The sequence below is a fragment of the Mytilus galloprovincialis genome, chromosome 12 (genome assembly GCF_965363235.1).
Source record: "Mytilus galloprovincialis chromosome 12, xbMytGall1.hap1.1, whole genome shotgun sequence".
In the NCBI taxonomy this organism is placed as follows: domain Eukaryota; kingdom Metazoa; phylum Mollusca; class Bivalvia; order Mytilida; family Mytilidae; genus Mytilus; species Mytilus galloprovincialis.
The window spans coordinates 73,865,591-73,885,810 of NC_134849.1; the positions used below are offsets into that span (position 1 = coordinate 73,865,591).

The window sequence follows — 20,220 nt, forward strand, 5'->3', positions numbered from 1 at the left end:
CCGCATTCATTTCGTGTATTACAATTTCAAAACAACTTAGATTCCTGACACCGATTTTTACACATGATTAGGCATCTGAATCATTTAATTTGTAAATTGTGATTGTAAAACAATCACTATCGTAAATATGACCCTTTTATTTATGTAAATTATTAGATTTCATCTCATCCACATGAACGTTATTTTGTTTACTTGTAACAGGATGTTTTAACTGTAGATATTTGTATGACGCATGCGTGAATTTGGTATCGGGACAACTCGCCCTGTTTACAAGTTCGCCCTTGAAGTTACGAATTTGCAATCCTGCAGACAAGAAGATTTTGTTTTTATATAAATAAAAAGGATATATAAAGTGTTGTCTTTATTCATGGTTTTCCTTTGTCATGTGAATTAGATGCCCTTCGTAACATACATGTGAACCTCCCGTTTAGGAGAAAAAACTCCCGTGTATGAAATTTTTCAGACCCCATATTTGATCATTTCTTACTACTGTACGGGTGTAATTGACACCTGTGTTAAATTTTACCTGAACATCAAAGAAGATGTATAATTATATGGCTTCACTTGACAGCTTGGGTGTCAAACATACTGGTAATCAACGATGTTTACCTCCGGCTAACTGCCGTTGTGTTATCAAAACATGTGTATTGGGAATATTGAAATACTTTTTTGTTACTTCCCTTTGTTTTATCCTGTTTTCAGTTATTTTGCTTTTAAAAATGTAAATAGTTAAAAGACTATAAATGATTAATATTTTAATCAAATAATCATAAAAGGATGTTGATTAAATGAATTTAAATGATTTTGGACAAATAAAAAAATTAAAATTTATAAATTATTTTAGCAATCTAGACCTCCTTTCAAGGATTAAATTTTGTTTACAACAGAATGTTTTTTTTTAATAAATTTACGATGTTGCAAATACACATGTGGAGCTTATTTCTTTCTTATTTGTCTATACATTTACAAATGATAAGGAGATGAAGACATGAACAAAAATATATACAGATAAGATATATAAATATAATGATTCATTTGCTAGCAGTGAACAATCATTTGTTAAAAACAAAACAAAACAAAACAAGAAACAGATTCTTCTTATTATTTTATTTTATTCAAATAGAGAGGCAATAATGGAACTATAAACATTACAATTTGATGGAAATTTGAAGAAAAAACACAATTTCTACATCATTTGGTTACATTTATGACAAAATTTATGTCGATAAAAAAACATGATGTTTTGACCATTCAGTACTTAACCCTTTCCTCCATAATGACACTTTTTGACGCCACCCCCTTTACTTCATAATGACGCCTTTTGACGCCTGTGTAGTACCTCAGTTGAAACACTTTGACTTCAAAGTGTCTGCAGTAGACTCAATAAAATTTGTATCCAATATGAAAAGGAATATCATAGGAATATTCTACTTAAATTTATTTAATGAAATATTTGTTTTTTGCAATGCATTTTAATACTTTAAAGCCTATTTTCAGCATTTTATTGAAAAATTCTATTTTGTGTTCATTTTTTACAGTTGGTTGTGATGATCTTCCAGTTAGGTTACCCTCATTTGGAGTGTTGTTCCCAACCTGTTAAAGGTCCATCTTTGTGCATAATTCAAAATTGGAAATTTCAACAAGCATCTAATATTCTTAATCTGGAAAATAAACCCTGGTCTGCTAGCTTCATGTATATTTTTTCTACCGATTTAATATATAACTAGAATCATGCAAACAGACTTAAGGAAAAGGCATGTAAGTTCATCATACAAATATGACACTTTTTCTAGACAATCCAGATCTTGCAAAATACGTCGCTAAAAATTGTAACCTTTAAAATTGTTGTGCAGTAAAAACCCATATGGGAACTTTCAAAAGTTGGCAGGTATGTAACAAGTCTTACTATTTTTATGCTCCATTTATGGGCAATATGTTTTCTAGTCTGTCCGTCCGTCCTGCTTCTGGTTATAAAGTTTATGGTCGAGGTAGTTTTTGATGAAGTTGAAATTCAATCAACTTGAAACTTAGTACACATGTGTTCCTCTTGATATGATCTTCTTAATTACTGCCAAATTAAAGATTTTACCTAATTTTCATAGTCAACTGAACATAGAAAATGATTGTACGGATGGGAAATCCATGTACTTATGACCTTTTCTTGTTTGAAGAAAAAAAATACATTTTAACGATAATGGAACAAAGCAGCCTGGGTAAGTGGGGCTGCTTTTATGGTAATTCAAGTTAACTTTTATTCACCTTCTTCCACTTCAGAGCTATCAGCTCTTTGATTGGTGTTTCCCTATCATAATAGAACCATGCGATTTAACGTCTCTGTGTTTTCCTATTGTAATAATAGAACCTTGCGGTCTAACTGATAACCCGAAAAACGTAATTAGCCATCATTCATGATATATTTGTTTGTAAACAACTTTAAATTTGTGAAATTTGGCTAGTACAATGTACAGACGAGATTTAACTCTAATAATAATCTCATTTAGTTTAGCTTGCTATTATTTCGATTGAAGAACCCCAAGACTTTTTAGGAATATAGTTTTTGTCTCCTTAAAAGACGCCTAACTGTCCTTGTCATTTTTTGGTCTTTGGCTCGTTTTCACATTTTGTAAACATGACTTCAGCGATTTGTTGTTATGTTCTATGAATTAATGGTACTCTATACTGTTATTCTTGTCACAGTGATGAAGTTATAATAATACAAGAAGTGCAGAGGAAATGCCTGAAATGTCCTCTGATACGGAACGTCTAGAATAAGTATGGTATCGACGAAGACCCAAATTTAATGTACAAAAAAACCCCATGAACATGAACAAGGCAACAGTACCAGTTTAAACATTGTAAATAAAGGTTGACTAAAATATTGTTGGGGTTGGAAGAAGTTATTGTATATTCATTGAAATTGCAATTATAAAATCACAGGAACAATATCCATGAGGCTTAAATTAAAATATTGTTTGTTTGCCCTTTACCGACCGACCCTATAAATTCGTTCCGCCTGAAAATCTTTTATTTGTATTTATCAGCAAGATTTTATTTTATTTTATTTTTTCGTTCCTACCAAAAATCTTATATTTGTATTTCCCCGCTCAAAACTTTTTTTACCTGAATCCTCGGGTTTTACCTTTATCGTATAACGTCTAGTCCGTTTGGTATCACGTGAGCGTTTGACATGAACACTTGCATTCAGAGTTTCAAAGCATTTGTTTGAAATCTATGTTGAACGCTTTGAAATCGTGATATGATGTACGTTACTCTGTATCTTTAAACTTGAAGAGCAGGGTTCATTTACAAAACTATCAACGTGTGTACAAACTATTTTGTAAACGGACGTTGTATTCTATGTAGGGATCACAGGCACTTGTTTCTATCCATAGGAAGGTCGACTATCCATATTCTATTTATATGGATAGTCGACCTTCCTATGGATAGAAACAAGTGCCTGTGGTAGGGATGGCCTTTTGCAAGGACGTATAACTAACATACGTCCTTGGCCTTTTTGTGATCCGTAGATCAGGATGATTATGTTAACGATGCCTTCGACCAGTATTGCTATATTCATTATACAGTACTACCTGTGACTTTATCTTATTAATGGTGGCCATAAAAAATATGTTCACCATGGTGGCCCTATATGTTCATCATCATACCCCCTGTTGCTATTTTAATACACAAGGTATTACTCAAAAACTAGTCAAGGATAAAGGGAAATCTTGAATGCATTGAAGTGTTAAAATTATATAACTTACAGGTCAGGTGTCTCAGGTAAAATATACATGTATGTGTTTGTCAAATTTAATAACTGTGATAATGACAAGAAATTCAAAAATAAAATGAAACAATAAAACTAGTTAAACAAACAGCTTAATTAAAAATAATTGTCTCCTGACTATTAGTTTTGATATTATACCTTTTAAATAATTTTTGATCAGTTTAAGTTATTTTTTATATTAAGTCTATTTTTTGATAGTGAAGAATAAATGAATCTCATTTTCAAATATACTGTAAACATTTACAATGCCTGCCTTTTTCTATTGACAAGGTGTTTATTAAATTAAATTTCTAAAATCAAAATGGTTTATTATTGTAGATAGACTGATCTTAACATATGATTAAGATTGTCTTTAGGACTTACGCTAAATAAAATTTAGGCAATTCATTATTTCTTTATTGAATAAAATATTTATAAGTATTAGAAATATTCAGTACAGCAAAACTTGATAATATTTTTATTGTCATCTGATATTTTAAACATGATCCATGTTTTAGAGGTTAAGCATTTCTTTTACTTTTTGTTCTTGGGTTAGAGACATTTTAATGAGAAGGTAAATAATTTTCAAATAGATTTATATCTCAAAGTTGTTTTGTTAATTTTACAATCAAGGAATAGGTGTTCTTCATTGACCTACAAGAGGCACAGTTTACACATTCTATCCTTTCTAGGAATTTTATATTGTCCACTATTTTCTATTTCTAAATTATGACCAAAAATTCTCTACCTCAATTGACACAATCAAGTTTACAGTTTTTATCATAAGTTATTATTTTTAGATTTTTCTTTAAATTCATTTTTTATTAAGGACTTTAAAAGTCTTAATTCATTCAAGTCCCTGCAATTATCTAAAAGGCCTAGGTTGATTGAAATATTCTTTGTAAATGTATACCAAGAATATGTATCATGCCAGTCCAGCACTATGGACAATATAATACACTGGGAAAAAAAATGATTTAATTAATAAACCATTAAAGTGTCACCATCTTTAGAAGTGCACTTTATTTTTTCTGGAGACAAATTTTAAAAGAAATTAACCAAACTGAAGATAACATACTTAATAAGTTTCAAGACAATTTCTATAAATAATTTCTTTTCGTAAGATTCACTTGATTCAGATATATATAAGAACATTTTTCATTATGATTAGCATTTTTAATGAACATTTGTCAAAATTTGATGATAACTAGGTGGACATTTGGAAAATAAGTCTTTTCAGTGATTGTTTGTGCACAACTCTTGTTTTGAGATTTGAAGAAAATTTAAATAAACAAAATTAGTTTTTTCCTAAATCATATAATGGTACTTGTAGTTTTCCTGAATATTAGATGTTATCAAAATCTATTGTAAAAGGATTGATATTGATCATCTTATTTTGTTAAGAAACCAAACATAGGACGGATTACGGCCCTTGACTAAGGTAACGGGTGTGTAAACCACTGAAGAAAAAAATCGTAATTAACTTTGTTTTCTCATTGACAATTACTTCACAGTATTATAGATGCTTGCTAGTATGTAAAGCTAACCTATAAGTGACTTAAAATCGCAAAAACAATTTTAGAAGAGGTGATTTCAGAAAAGTTATGGCAAAATCCAATGAACAAAGTGAACCCAAAATGGCGTCCTACGCAGAAAAAACAAAAACAGACCCTAAAACAATTGAGCCCTCAGACATGGTTAGTGTTAAACCTGTATTTATACAGGAAACAGATGTCTTTGGGTCAAATTCGGATGGAGAGACTCTAAAAAAATTATACCTGACTCACCCTGAAATGTATAAAGCTGTCGGTGAAGTAGTACCAGAAAGAACAATTACTGGTCTTCAAAGAATCCGAGGCTTATGGAGAATTTACCTCGATGACGAAGCTGAGAGAGATATTCTCATATCCAAATGCCTCAAACTTCGTGGTAAATCAATCTGGATTTACTCCAGAAATCCTCGTGTAACTGTACACGAAAACGTCACTGATATACGGATAAGAGTTAAAGATGTACCGCTTTCAGCAGACGACGGACAAATAATTAGAGAGATGGAAAAACATGGGTGCTTAATTTTGAGTAGTATGCGTGAACGGCTAAGATACAACAACAAAGTGACAAACTGCCTAACAGGAGATAGGATCATCATTTGTGAAGGACCGCTAACAGAGCACATCCCAAGATCCATTTTCATTGGCAAATATAGAGCCACCATCATCTATCGCGATCAGCCTAAAAACAACCCTCAAAATATGAAATGCTCAAAATGTTTGCAGGAAGGTCATCAAACAAGAGATTGTACAAATGATTGGGTGTGTAGGTCATGCGGAGAAGAAGGACACAAACGAAATGCATGTACCAAAGATGTTTATTCAGATGCACAAGAGCAATCAGATAAAGAAAACACAAAAGAAAGCCATGAAACAAGTGATGCAGATGACGAGACTTCTGAATCTGAATCTGGCACTGACGCAACACAAATATCAGTCAAAACCAATAATGATGAAGTATGCGCAAGCACAACGGCTACCAGACTGGAAGGTGCATCAGCTGCAGATTGTGAAGGTGTATCAACTACTGGATATGAAGATGACAACGGACAGTCGCAATCTATTATCAATCCAGTAGCTGATCCACAAAAACGGAAGAAAATCAAAAAGAAAAAAAAGAGCAGTAAAAAAACTAGTGAACTAAGTCAAGCTGAAATAACCTTATTCATGTCTAGTAACAATCAAGGCACAAAAGAATCAACCAAAAAATCTCAAACTCCATCAAAGCAACCTGTCAGTATTTCCTTTCTGAAGTCTCCAGTGACACCAACTGAGAAGCTTCACGACAAAGAGAGTGACTCTACTGCCAAGAGGTCCAAAACAACTGTTTCCTAATTATATACATACATGTAATTATTTTACCTGTGTTTGTATAAGAATTCAAATCACAACAAAATGAATATAATGATGTATAAATTAATATTTTATTATTAGTACACATGTATCACTTATCCACATTTCAAAAATCAGCTGAACATTTAGCTATAAGTCTTTTTATTTTATTTCACTTAATTGTCAGTACACATCACAACAGCCACAAGTTTACTACCTTTAAAGAAATGTACATTCCTTTGGGAATTATGTACATATTCTCACACCAAATAGTAAGCAGCATGCACAAAATCTCGAAATCTTTAGATCCTTTTCATATAATTTTTTGTGTATTTTTATTTCACGTGTTGCATAACTACACAAGTACTTTTACGTCACTTTCTTGTTATCAGATAACTCTTCAGAAACGTTCCAGCGTAATTGTTATAAATCCATCAATATGTTTGATTCAAGTTGATATTAGATTATTATCTGCGATTTCATTCAACAAACTTCAACAGGATAAAGCACACCTACAAAAATCAAAACAAAATTCAATTACTATAATTCACATGAAAACTTTGATAAGTCATACAATACAAGCTTTTAAAACAAATAAACTAGTTTTTAAGTTAGCTTATCAAGTGGCCAATAATACTATGCAACATTGGCTCTGTAAATATTATGTAAATAGAAGTCCAGTATATATTTTTATGTTATATTTAAAAATATTAAAAAAAATAGTTGTTTATTTTGTGTTTAGCTTAAAGCTATGTTTTTTTTCTTTTAACTATCTCTATATATATTTTGCTATTGATTGTATTTTTATGTATGTTTACAAACTTAATGAGTCCAAAATATTTTTTTTGGACACAGAGAAGTCTGTATCTGAAGTCACATTGTTGACCCAAATCATGACCTATATACTGAGGTCAATAATTGAAATGTTGTGTTATGTTTACACATTTATAATCATGAGTATTATACATGTACATGTAATTGTACATAGATGTAAATATAGAACGAATTTAATATTGATAAAGATATCATATAAAAAGAAAAATCCACAAAGCAAGGATAAAGATAAAATCATAAAATCTAAATTATTGCTGATTTACAAGTTAAATGTACTTTCAAACACAACAGAACTCTGTAATTACCTAACTTACCTTCCTAATATTAACACAAAATGACAAACAAAAACTGTATCCATGTCTGCACTGTAAATACCAACGGGTTACAAAAACCTGAAAAAAGAAATAGAATTATTGAATGGGCTAACCAACAAAAATGTGATATAGTATTCCTACAAGAAACACATTTCACTCAAATTTTAGAACCAAAGCTAAAACAAGAATTCAAAGGTGAAGTAATCTTTAGTAACGGGTTAAGTAATGCAAGAGGGGTTGCCATATGGATAAAAAGCAGATTAAACTTTAAGATTATTGACCAATATAAGGATTCTGAAGGTAGATTCATTTTAGTTAATATAGAAATAGATGACAATATATATACATTAGTGAACCTATATGCACCTAATAATTGTAAAGTAAGAAACACCTTTTTTAAATCAGTAAAACAATTAATTGTAAATCACAGTATTGGCCAGTTAATCATTGGGGGCGACTTCAACGACATATTATCTAAAATTGACACAAAGAAAAAAGTAGGAAATACAAAATTTGATAAACCAGTTCATAACCTTAAAATGTTTATCAAGAATCTTAAACTAACTGATGTCTGGAGAAGCAAAAACATAAATAAAACCCAATTTACCTGGAGAAGGAAAAACTTATCAGAATCTACAAGAATTGATTACTTTTTAGTGAGTGATGAAGTTAATAAAAATTGCATTACATGCGACATAAGACCAATAGTTCTACAACACACGGATCATTACGCGGTTTCATTAAAAATCAACATAAATAGAACCTCAAAAGGGCGAGGTTACTGGAAATTAAATAGCAGCATCCTGGATGATGAACAGTATCAAAAAATTATTTCCAAATTGATTGATAAATATAAAATAAAATCAGAAACATCTCTCAACCTAGATATTTTATGGGATAACTTTAAAGTTGAGGTAAGGGATTATACCATCCAATACTGCAAATTAAAGGCGAATATAAAAAAAGATTCTATCGAAATTTTAGAAAATACATTAAAAACCTTATCTGAAGAAATTGATTGTGATAATTATATAAATAAGAAGAAAGCCAACCTAAAAGAAAACATTGAAAAACAATTAGCAAGTTTATATAATGAAAAAATTAAAGGAAATCAAATTAGATCACGCGTAAAATGGCTAGAAGAAGGGGAGAAAAACACATCTTTTTTTCTTGGTCTAGAAAAAACACGACAAAGTAAAAAAACTATAACTCAACTGTATGATGAAAATAATCAAGTAACATATGACCAAAACAAAATACTAAATTTGGAAGTCAATTATTATACTAAATTATACACTTCAACTAAACCTGACACAGAAAAGGTAAAACAATACTTTGAAACTATCAAAGAAAGTAAAATAATAAATGAATCTGAAAGTAATACATGCGAGGGAAAAATTACTATAAGGGAATGCACAGAGGCTATATTTAAGATGAAATTAAACAAGGCCCCAGGGCTGGACGGACTGAACGTGGAGTTTTATAGAAAATTTTGGGAACAGATTAAAGATTTCATAGTACAAGTTTTCAACTATTGCTATAAAAAAGGAGAATTAACAAACTCCCAAAAAATTGGAGCCATATCTCTCTTGTTTAAAAAAAATGATCCCCTCTCCCTTGATAACTATAGACCTATTACATTATTAAACTATGATGTTAAATTACTAGCTTATGCCTTAGCGCAACGACTAAAATCAGTACTACCAAAAATTATTCACTCTGATCAAAAAGGTTACATAAAAAACAGATACATAGGTTTTAACATAAGACAAATCCAAGACATTATTGATTATTCTGAAAAATTTAAAGTAGATGGTGCAATTTTATTTTTAGACTTTACTAAAGCTTTCGACTCACTTGAGTGGTGCTTTATGATTGAATCTTTAAAAAAATTTGGTTTTAAAAAAGAATTCATAAAATGGGTTGAAACTATGTATACAGACATAAAAGGATGTATTTTAAATAATGGATGGGTGTCTGCCCCCTTCAATACATTTCGTGGGATTAGACAAGGATGTCCGTTATCCTCGTTAATTTTTGTATTGTGTGTTGAAATAATGGCAATTAAATTAAGAGAAAATAAAGAATTAAAAGGATTTGAAATCAAATTAGATGGAAAATCTTGCTCACTAAAAATATGTCAACTGGCAGATGATACTCAATTGTTTTTAAAAACACACAAAGATATAAGTATTGCCCTTAATATCATTGAAACTTTTGGAAGCCTTTCTGGGCTCAAACTGAATAGAAACAAAACAGAAGGCTTATGGCTTGGCAAATTTAAAAAGTCAAAAGATAAATTTGAAAATATAAACTGGAAACAAGACCACATTAAAAGTCTAGGAATATACTTTGGATACAATTATCAAGAATGTCAAAAATTAAACACGGAGAAACAAATAGATAAATGTGAAAAATTGATTCAAGGATGGAACAAACGCAACTTAACATTATTAGGAAAAATTACTGTAGTAAAGTCCCTAATTTTACCAAACCTAACATACACAGCATCATGTATGACAATAACACATGAAATAAAACAAAAGTTCAAAAATTTAATATATAGTTTTATATGGAGCGGAAAAAAAGACAGAATTAAACGCTCTATATTATGTAAGCCATACCCTGATGGAGGATTAAAAATGATTGATTTAGACTCCTATATAAAATCCTTGCAAATTAAATGGGTTTCAAAACTAATAAAAAACGATAATGATAACTGGAAAATTATTCCAAGATTTTATCTTAATAAATTTGGGAAAGATTTTCTTTTATTCAGAATGAATTTAACAAATGTAAATTTGCTTAATAAAATAGAGTATAAATCCTTGCCTGAATTCTATAAACAATTAATTAAAACTTGGGTAGAAGTAAAAGGAGGTCAAACTATCACCCCTAAAAACTTTCTTGAAGTTAGAAAACAAATTATATGGGGAAATAATCTTGTCAAAGAAAATGGAAAATGTCTGTTTTTTAAAAATTGGATTAACAGTAATATTTTGTACATCAATGATATAATAGACGAAAACGGACACATCTCATCAAAAACTGTTTTAAAAAATCTTAAGAATAAACAAGATTGGATTAGAGAATTTTCTATAGTTAAAACTGCTATACCAAAGCACTGGCAAAATATTTTAAAACAAGAAAGTTCTTATAAAACTGATGTCAATATAAAGAAATCAGTAAACTTAACTATCCTACTAAAACATGAAATTTCACCAGACTCGACCAATAAAGAAATATACACGTTCCTACAAAGTCAATTTACAAATGATAAACCAACAGGAATTTTAATATGGGAAAGAATTCTGCATAAAAAAATGTCTACAAAATTTAAATCCACATTCAACTTTATTTTTAACTACCTTGAAAACAACAAATTTAAAATGTTTAAATGGAAAATAATGCATTATATATTAGCATGTAATGAATTACTTTATAAATGGAAAATAGTACCGAGTAGTTTGTGCTTCCATTGTAAACAACATGATGATTATGAACACTTCTTTTTTTCCTGTTCATATAATATTCAGTATTGGCACAAAGTTGAACAGCTTTTAGCAATATTAAAAATTGAAAAGCATATATTCAGTCTTCAAAGTTTAGTAACTGGCTATAAAATTGAAGATGAAGATTATTTTGATATGAACTATTTATTAACTATAATTTACTATTCAATTTATAAAGCATATTACATGTCTGACAAGAAAGACAAGGTCATTGACATTTTTAAAATATTCCAAAATGAAATCAGGGACATAATTAATATAAATAAAATTAGAGGGAAAAAAAATCAGAGAATCATACTTAAAACTTTCAAATATTTCGATTTTTTATAATTGTGAATGAATTCAAGCTGTGACTTAGTTAGTTCATGACTGCACAGGACATGCATGTGTCCGGTCAGGAATTTACGCATCAAATGAAATTCGCTATTCTACTCTTTTATCATATTTATATATTATTTATCATATCTATTATAGCTACACTGAATTAATATTGTTATTAGTTTACACAATACAATGCTTGGATACTGCATTCATGCATAATTAATTATACCACGTGTACTTTCGATCTTTTCTCTTGATCTTTGGTTTGATCGCAAAAAATACCATTTACTTAAAAAAATATGTTGTTCATATAAATATGTGGAAAAAACAACGGTCTTACCTAATCATTTAATACTCCTTTTCACAATTACAAGACGTAGGCAAACAACAAAATTTCTACTGTCGGCTGAAAAGTCATGCTGCCAGTATCAAGGATCATCATCAATTTTACGGTTCAGTGAAGCTTCAATAAATAAATTATATACAGTTTAGGTTACGAAACGTACCGTATTCCGGTATGAAATTATATTATGTAGAACTGCTATTATGACTATTATGTATGTAATAAATGCAACTAACTTTATAAATATACTTATTGAATATTTTTCCCTAAATATTCAATGACTAATTTAAGGGATACTTAATTGAAGCTGTAGATTGAGTAAATTGTTAACAGCAAAAGTGCAATAAAACTTTGATCAATTTAAAAAAAAAAAAAAAAAAAGAAACCAAATTGTTTAATTACTTTCATTTTTTTTATTTAAAATATCACTTGCATGATTATTAGTTATTATTAATAGTAATAACTCATTTAATAATGTTAACAAACAATTGAATACAATGTACATCATGTATATTTATATAAACCTTTTACTTAAAAAACAATTATTAAAAGTCTGTTTATTTCAAATGCTAGTCAATAACTTTAGCTTTGACTTTTTGCCATTTCGACTCAAGATTCTTACTAAGAAGAAATTAAAAGAATAAGAAACAAAACAAACAAAAATGAAAAAAAAAACAATTAAAAAATAAAAAATTTAAATAACATTAAAGACAAAAAAATAATAATAAATTAACAGAGTAAAACAATATTTTATTCTACATTTTCAAAAAAAGGTGAAATGTCAATTTTAAAAGAAACACAAGTTACCTGTACAGGTAAATTTTAATGAAACATACCAGCTGAAAACTTCAACCCTGATTGATTTTAACAGGTAACATAATTAGATAAAAAATCTGCCCATGATTTATGACCCCCCAATAAATGGCCAACATCTCAAGATTGAATACCCCAATAAATGTTCACCATTGGATGTTGACCATGCAAGAGGGTGGACATAACTAAGAGGAAGTCACAGGCTGTACTGTATCTGACATGAACCAAAGGTGACAAACGCCTTTAAAGTGGAGAATATTTGGCAGTAAAATCGCCCAAGTTTTCCATACATATCATTTATAAATGCGATGTAAAATACGTGACAATTGAGTTTCAAGTCTTGTTGCATTTTTATTGGCAACATAGGCACAACCGAAAATTTAAACACTCTAGGGACTTTTTCTACTAGTAATGTATGTCTGCCTGGGCATATTTTACCAGGACAATATTAACTCTTACAGAAAACCTTTAGGTAGAGGTAAGCGAACAAGGTACGTAGTACAGAATATTAGTGCAAGTTAAAACTCTTCAAAGTTCCAGGCATATAAACGTTGAAAATATATTTTGATATTTGAAAAACAAAATAGTAGTGCATATGAATTAACTTCACATTCTACATGATATATTTTTTTTCAAAACTTCCTGGGACTATTATACAAATAGTCCCAGAAACTTTTTAGCAAAAGCAAAACAGACAAAAATGACATTATGAAGATTTTGTATCTACATGTATGAAGTAAAATATTATACCTACCTGCCTACCAATGACAAAAAATATACCGACCCAAGTTATTTTTTTGGGGAAAAAAATAAAATATTTTACCTACCTACCTACCCTGTTTCAAAACATAGGGTCGGAAAAGGGCAAACAAACAATATTTTAATTTAGGCCTGATTGTATTTAAAATCATAAAGGTAAGTATCAACACCTCTTTGCCAAAATATACTGATATTTTTTTTTTACAGAAGTCAATTAAAATGGCCCACTCATTTGACAACATGGCCCATTATTTTTTAAAATGGCCCATTGAATTTATTTTTGAGGGGCCCTGGGCCCATAGTGAAAAAAAACCTTCCAGATCACTGTCCAAAGAACATAGGGAAAAAAATGAACATAATTTGAACATAAAAAACCTGAAATCATGATACATGCACTATTACATAATCAAAACTGTATGAAATTTATCATGGTCACCTGCTCCGAAAAGAGCTACAGTGGCTGCAAATAAGTTTTAAATTTTCACTGCCAGTAAAACAGAATGTTTACAGTGTTCATGGTGTTGTCTCCCCTCAAAACATGTATATTTAATATAATTTTTTAAATTATTTAAATTATTCAACCTGTTTAAATTGAATTCTAATTAACTAATTTTTACAATCAAATACAAAAAAAACCATGATACTTTTTCACCAATTAAGTCAATAAACAGGGGGTTTCCCTCCATGGTTATTTTTAGTCTGGGAATAACCCCTAGTTTTTTATACGAAACTGTTTATAGCACCCTTAAACAGAACCCTAGGAGGTCTATATATAAAACAGACAGCAACCAATCAATGATACAGGTCGAAATGGTATTCAACAATAGATTCCCCGGACTCCAGTTCAACAGTCCTTAGCATGCTTAATCAGAACCCTAGGAGGTCTACAGCTGTATATATAAACATGATAAAACAGACAACAACCAATCAATGAGACAGGTCAACATGTGGTATTCAACAAAAGATGATCTTTTTGATAAAATTTTGAGGCCTTGGTGACCGAGTGGTCTAAGTAGTGGACCTACTGTATCACTAGCCTTTCAACACTGAGGTTGGGAGTTCAGTTCCTACATGGAGCTGGAGCACTCGACTTGCTGTATCACTAGCCTGTCAACACTGAGGTTGGGAGTTCAGTTCCTACATGGGTCTGGAGCACTCCACTCCAATCTTAATTGACTAGGATTGTCAGTTTTTCTACTGACGTTTGGTGGTTCTCTCCAGACACTGACTGCCACGAAATAGCACAACACTGAGGTTTGGAGTTCAATTCCTACATGGGGCTGGAGCACTCAACAGTCCTTAGCATGCTTAGTCAGAACCCTGGGAGGTCTATATATAAAACAGACAGCAACCAATCAATGAGTCGGGTCAACATGGTATTCAACAAAAGATGATCTTTTTGATAAAATTTTGAGACCTTGGTGACCGAGTGGTCTAAGTAGTGGACCTACTGTATCACTAGCCTGTCAACACTGAGGTTAGGAGTTCAGTTCCTACACGAGGCTGTAGCACTCCACTCCAATCTTAATTGACTAGGATTGTCAGTTTTTCTACTGAAGTTTGGTGGTTCTCTCCAGACACTTACTTCCATAAAATAGCACAATTGTGTTGAAAGTGGCATTAAACATTAATCAATCAATCAATCAGATTGACAATTATACAATGTTATTATTTGTAATTGAAATGAAAACATTTATATTTCCAGATTGAACATCTATTGTTTGTATATATTTGATCCTTGTCCAGTCAATGTGAACCTTGTCCAGTCAATGTGATCCTTGTCCAGTCAATTATATAACTGTCCAGTCAATGTGAACCTTATGTAGTCTAGTTGCTGTTTAAGGTAAGTGTACATTAATATATGTGAACTATATGTAGGACTATTTACTACTGAAATTTGTTTGAAATGTATTAAGAGTGTCTCAACTCTAAAAGGATAATCAGCATATAGTTTTTTCGTTCAAAATACTGTAACATTAAACAAGACACAAAAAAGCCGAAAGAATAATTATAAAATTATATTCCTACAAATATAGATTGGTTGAACTTTAGCATTGAACTTTTGCTAAATCAAAAAAAATGTGAAATATGTCATGGCCAGAGACAGTAACCAATTAATGAAACATGTCAAAATGGTCCCATATGTCAACGAGACACTAACCAATCAAAGAGACATGTCAAAATGGTTCCATATGTCAACGACACTAACCAATCAAAGAAACATGTCAAAATGGTCCAATATGTCAATGAGACAGTAACCAATCAATGAAACATGTCGAAATGGTCCCATGTGTCAATGAGACACTAACCAATCAAAGAAACATGTCGAAATGGTCCCATGTGTCAATGAGACACTAACCAATCAAAGAGACATGTCAAAATGGTCCCATGTGTCAATGAGACACTAACCAATCAAAGAGACATGTCAAAATGGTCCCATATGTCAATGAGACACTAACCAATCAAAGAGACATGTCAAAATGGTCCCATGTGTCAATGAGACACTAACCAATCAAAGAGACATGTCAAAATGGTCCGATATGTCAATGAGACACTAACCAATCAAAGAAACAAGTCAAAATGGTCCCATATGTCAATGAAACATGTCAAAATAGTCCCATATGTCAATGAGACAGTAACCAATCAATGAAACATGTCAAAATGGTCCCATATGTCAATGAGACAGTAACCAATCAATAAAACATGTCAAAATGGTCCCATATGTCAATCAGACAGTAACCAATCAAAGAAACATGTCAAAACAAGGTTGGGCAGTAAATACCACCCCCGGTATTTACCAGTGGTATTTCCCGGTATTTACCGCCCCGGACAATACTCCCCAAGTGGTCAATACTGGCAAATACTGGTCGATTGAAATTTTCATGGTTGTTTTTACTATTAGTTGAAGTAAAAACTTGATAAAAAGTCAAATGTACTTTAATTTTTATGCATGGGTCAGCCTGAGATTACTATATATGTTACAGTAATCTCAGGGTCAGCTATTAAATTTAATGAATTTGATATGTGTTTTATTCATTTATAACACTTATTCCTACTGATTTAAAATTTAGTTATTATATGAATTATGATATTGTATACTTAAGATATATATAAAAATTTACATATTATTTCAACATTTATAAATCAATATATTTTTTATTCAAAAATATATGACAATGTATGATTTTACAGGTAATTAAAATTAAAGGTAAATAAAGCTACAGATAAATGAAGTTACATGTGTCTTTTTACCTATCACCTGCCATTTCTAGGTGTGAAAATTTAATTACTAAAACAACAGCCCCCAATAAAAGTTGACAATACATAGGTTGAAAGATCTTAATAAAAGTGATATATGAAGACTCCCTTAAACAATAAATTATTTCCTGTCTTGTGGACAAAACTTTCTTCATGCTTGAATAGAAATTTTGAAGTAGGGATTTTTTTTTTTTTTTATCTTTAATACTATATTATGTACACATTAATCAGTATAGATCCCTGTTTGAATTTACAATAGAAATAGAATTGAAAGCAATAAAAATGATTTGAACAAATTCAAATTCAAATATATATATTTTTTTATTTTTTTTATTTAAGTATTAATAGTAATTATAATTGACCAGGTAAAGAGTGGTTTTTATAGTAATGACCACTCAAAATTTCAATCGACCAGTATTTGCCGGTATTTGCCAGTATTTCCCGGTAAATACCAGTATTTACCACTGGCATGGTCAATTGACCGCTTTTTTGCCAACCTTGTGTCAAAATAGTCCTATATGTCAATGAGACAGTAACCAATCAATGAAACATATCAAAATGGTCCCATATGTCAATGAGACAGTAACCAATCAATGAAACATGTCAAAATGGTCCCTTATGTCAATGAGACAGTGACCAATCAATGAAACATGTCAAAATGGTCCTATATGTCAATGAGACAGTAACCAATCAATGAAACATGTCAAAATGGTCCCTTATGTCAATGAGACAGTAACCAATCAATGAAACATGTCAAAATGGTCCCATATGTCATTGAGACAGTAACCAATCAATGAAACATGTCAAAATGGTCCCATATGTCAATGAGACAGTAACCAATCAATGAAACATGTCAAAATGGTTCCATATGTCAATGAGACAGTAACCAATCAATGAAACATGTCAAAATGGTCCTATATGTCAATGAGACAGTAACCAATCAATAAAACATGTCAAAATGGTCCATTATGTCAATGAGACAGTAACCAGTCAATGAATGATGTCAAAATGGTCCCATATGTCAATGTGACAGTAACCAGTCAATGAATGATGTCAAAATGGTCCCATATGTCAATGTGACAGTAACCAATCAATGAAACATGTCAAAATGGTCCCATATGTCAATGAGACAATAACCAATGAAAGAAACATGTTAAAATGGTCCCATTTGTCAATGAGACAGTAACCAATCAAAGAAACATATCAAAATGGTCCTATATGTCAATAAGACAGTAACCAATCAAAGAAACATGTCAAAATGGTCCCATATGTCAATGAGACAATAACCAATGAAAGAAACATGTTAAAATGGTCCCATATGTCAATAAGACAGTAACCAATCAATGAAACATGTCAAAATGGTCCCATATGTCAATGTGACAGTAACCAATCAAAGAAACATGTCAAAATGATCCCATATGTCAATAAGACAGTAACCAATCAATGAAACAAGTCAAAATGGTTCCATATGTCAATGAGACAGTAACCAGTCAAAGAAACGTCAAAATGGTCCCATATGTCAACGAGACAGTAACCAATCAAAGAAACATGTCAAAATGGTCCCATATGTCAATGAGACAGTAACCAATCGAAGAAACATGTCAAAATGGTCCAATATGTCAATGAGACAGTAACCAATCAATGAAACATGTCAAAATGGTCCCATATGTCAATGAGACATTAACCAGTCAATGAAACATGTCAAAATGGTCCCATATGTCAATGAGACAGTAACCAATCAATGAAACATATCAAAATGGTCCAATATGTCAATGAGACAGTAACCAATCAATGAAACATATCAAAATGGTCCAATATGTCAATGAGACAGTAACCAATCAAAGAAACATGTCAAAATGGTCCCATATGTCAATGTGACACTAACCAATCAAAAAAACATATCAAAATGGTCCCATATGTCAATGAAACATGTCAAAATAGTCCCATATGTCAATGAGACAGTAACCAATCAAAGAAACATGTCAAAATGGTCCCATATGTCAATGAGACAGTAACCAATCAATAAAACATGTCAAAATGGTCTTCAACAGTAGACAATATAACATGTTATCTAAATTGTCATATGAAGGAAAGACAAATTTAAAATAGTTATTTCAATCTGAAAATAGAAACATTTATGTTTCAGTTATTGGTATTTGATATTTGATCCTTGTTCAGTGATAATCAACAGATAGTTTTTACATTCAAAATGCCAGAACACCAATGTTTTTGGGATCGTATAATTGTATGATGTCGTCGTCGTCCAAAGACACATCGGTTTCTGGACATTAAGTTTAGTTTAAGATAATGGATCTCTATGAAAATTTTTAAGAAGGTTCAATACCTCAAAAGGAAGGTTGAAATTGATTTTGGGGATGGTGGTCTAAACCGTTTAGGAATTAGGGGCCCAAAAGGGATCAAAAACAAGCATTTTTCTAGTTTCAGGATAATAACTTGTGTATAAGTATTTTGATTGCTCTGAAATGGTACCACAATGTAAAATACCTCAAGTAGAAGGTTTGGATTCATTTAAGGGGTTATGGTGCCAACAGTTTAAGAATTAGGGACCAAAAAGGGGCCAAAAACAACTATTTAATTAGTTTCCAGACAATAACTTGTGTGTAAGTGTATGAACCTCTCTGACATTGTGCCACAATGTTCCATATCACAAAGGGAAGGCTGGGATTGAGTTTGGGGATAATTGGCCCAAACTTGTAGAAATTAGGGGCCAAAAAAGGGCAAAAAACAAGCTTTTTTTCTAGTTTCCAGACAATAACTTGTGTGTAAGTGTCAGGGATGGGGTAATCGTAATCTGTAATCGTAATCGATTGTAATTGAATACATTTTTTCCAGTAATCGACAGTAATCTGTAATCAAAGACATTTTCGATTACATGTAATCGTAATTTAATCGATTACAGCAAAAATCATGATGTAATCATCAATTACTTTCGATTACATTTCGATTACTTTAGTAAAACAGTTTGATGAAATATAACCTTTTTTACTTGAAAATATGTATGTTTTCATCACTTTGTAGTACTGATATAACTTTTATATTTCTATCTATTGCTCCAAACTGCATTATGATCAACCAGATCCCCTACCATAATTTACTTTATATATATAGCTTTTAAAACAAATGGATTTATGTCATTGTCAATAATTCAACACCTTTTATATTAAGATAAGAAAATAGATTTGAAATCAGAAAATAGATTTAAAATAAGAAATGTGTCTTTTAAAGTTAAGTTCTGCACTTCCTTTAAGTAGTGAGCCTATTTGAATTTAAAGTCCTAAAAGCATAATTTTCGAAAAGATTTAAGTTGAACAGATTTATAAACAGTTGATTTCTTATAATGTTATGATATCCATGTATAATAAAAAAAATAAGAAAGTACACAAAATCCTTCTAACAA

The 20,220-nt window shown here is 30.8% G+C and overlaps 1 long non-coding RNA gene across 1 annotated transcript; it reads right to left on the reverse strand.

Annotated features, from left to right (window-relative positions):
- Window positions 1-6,721: 6,721 nt before the first annotated feature.
- Window positions 6,722-12,344, reverse strand: LOC143053640 (uncharacterized). The gene is made up of 3 exons (XR_012971444.1): window positions 11,970-12,344; window positions 7,797-7,874; window positions 6,722-7,160 (listed from the first exon to the last, which is right to left on the reverse strand). It is a non-coding gene; the product is annotated as an uncharacterized LOC143053640 (long non-coding RNA).
- Between the last annotated feature and the right edge of the window lie 7,876 nt (window positions 12,345-20,220).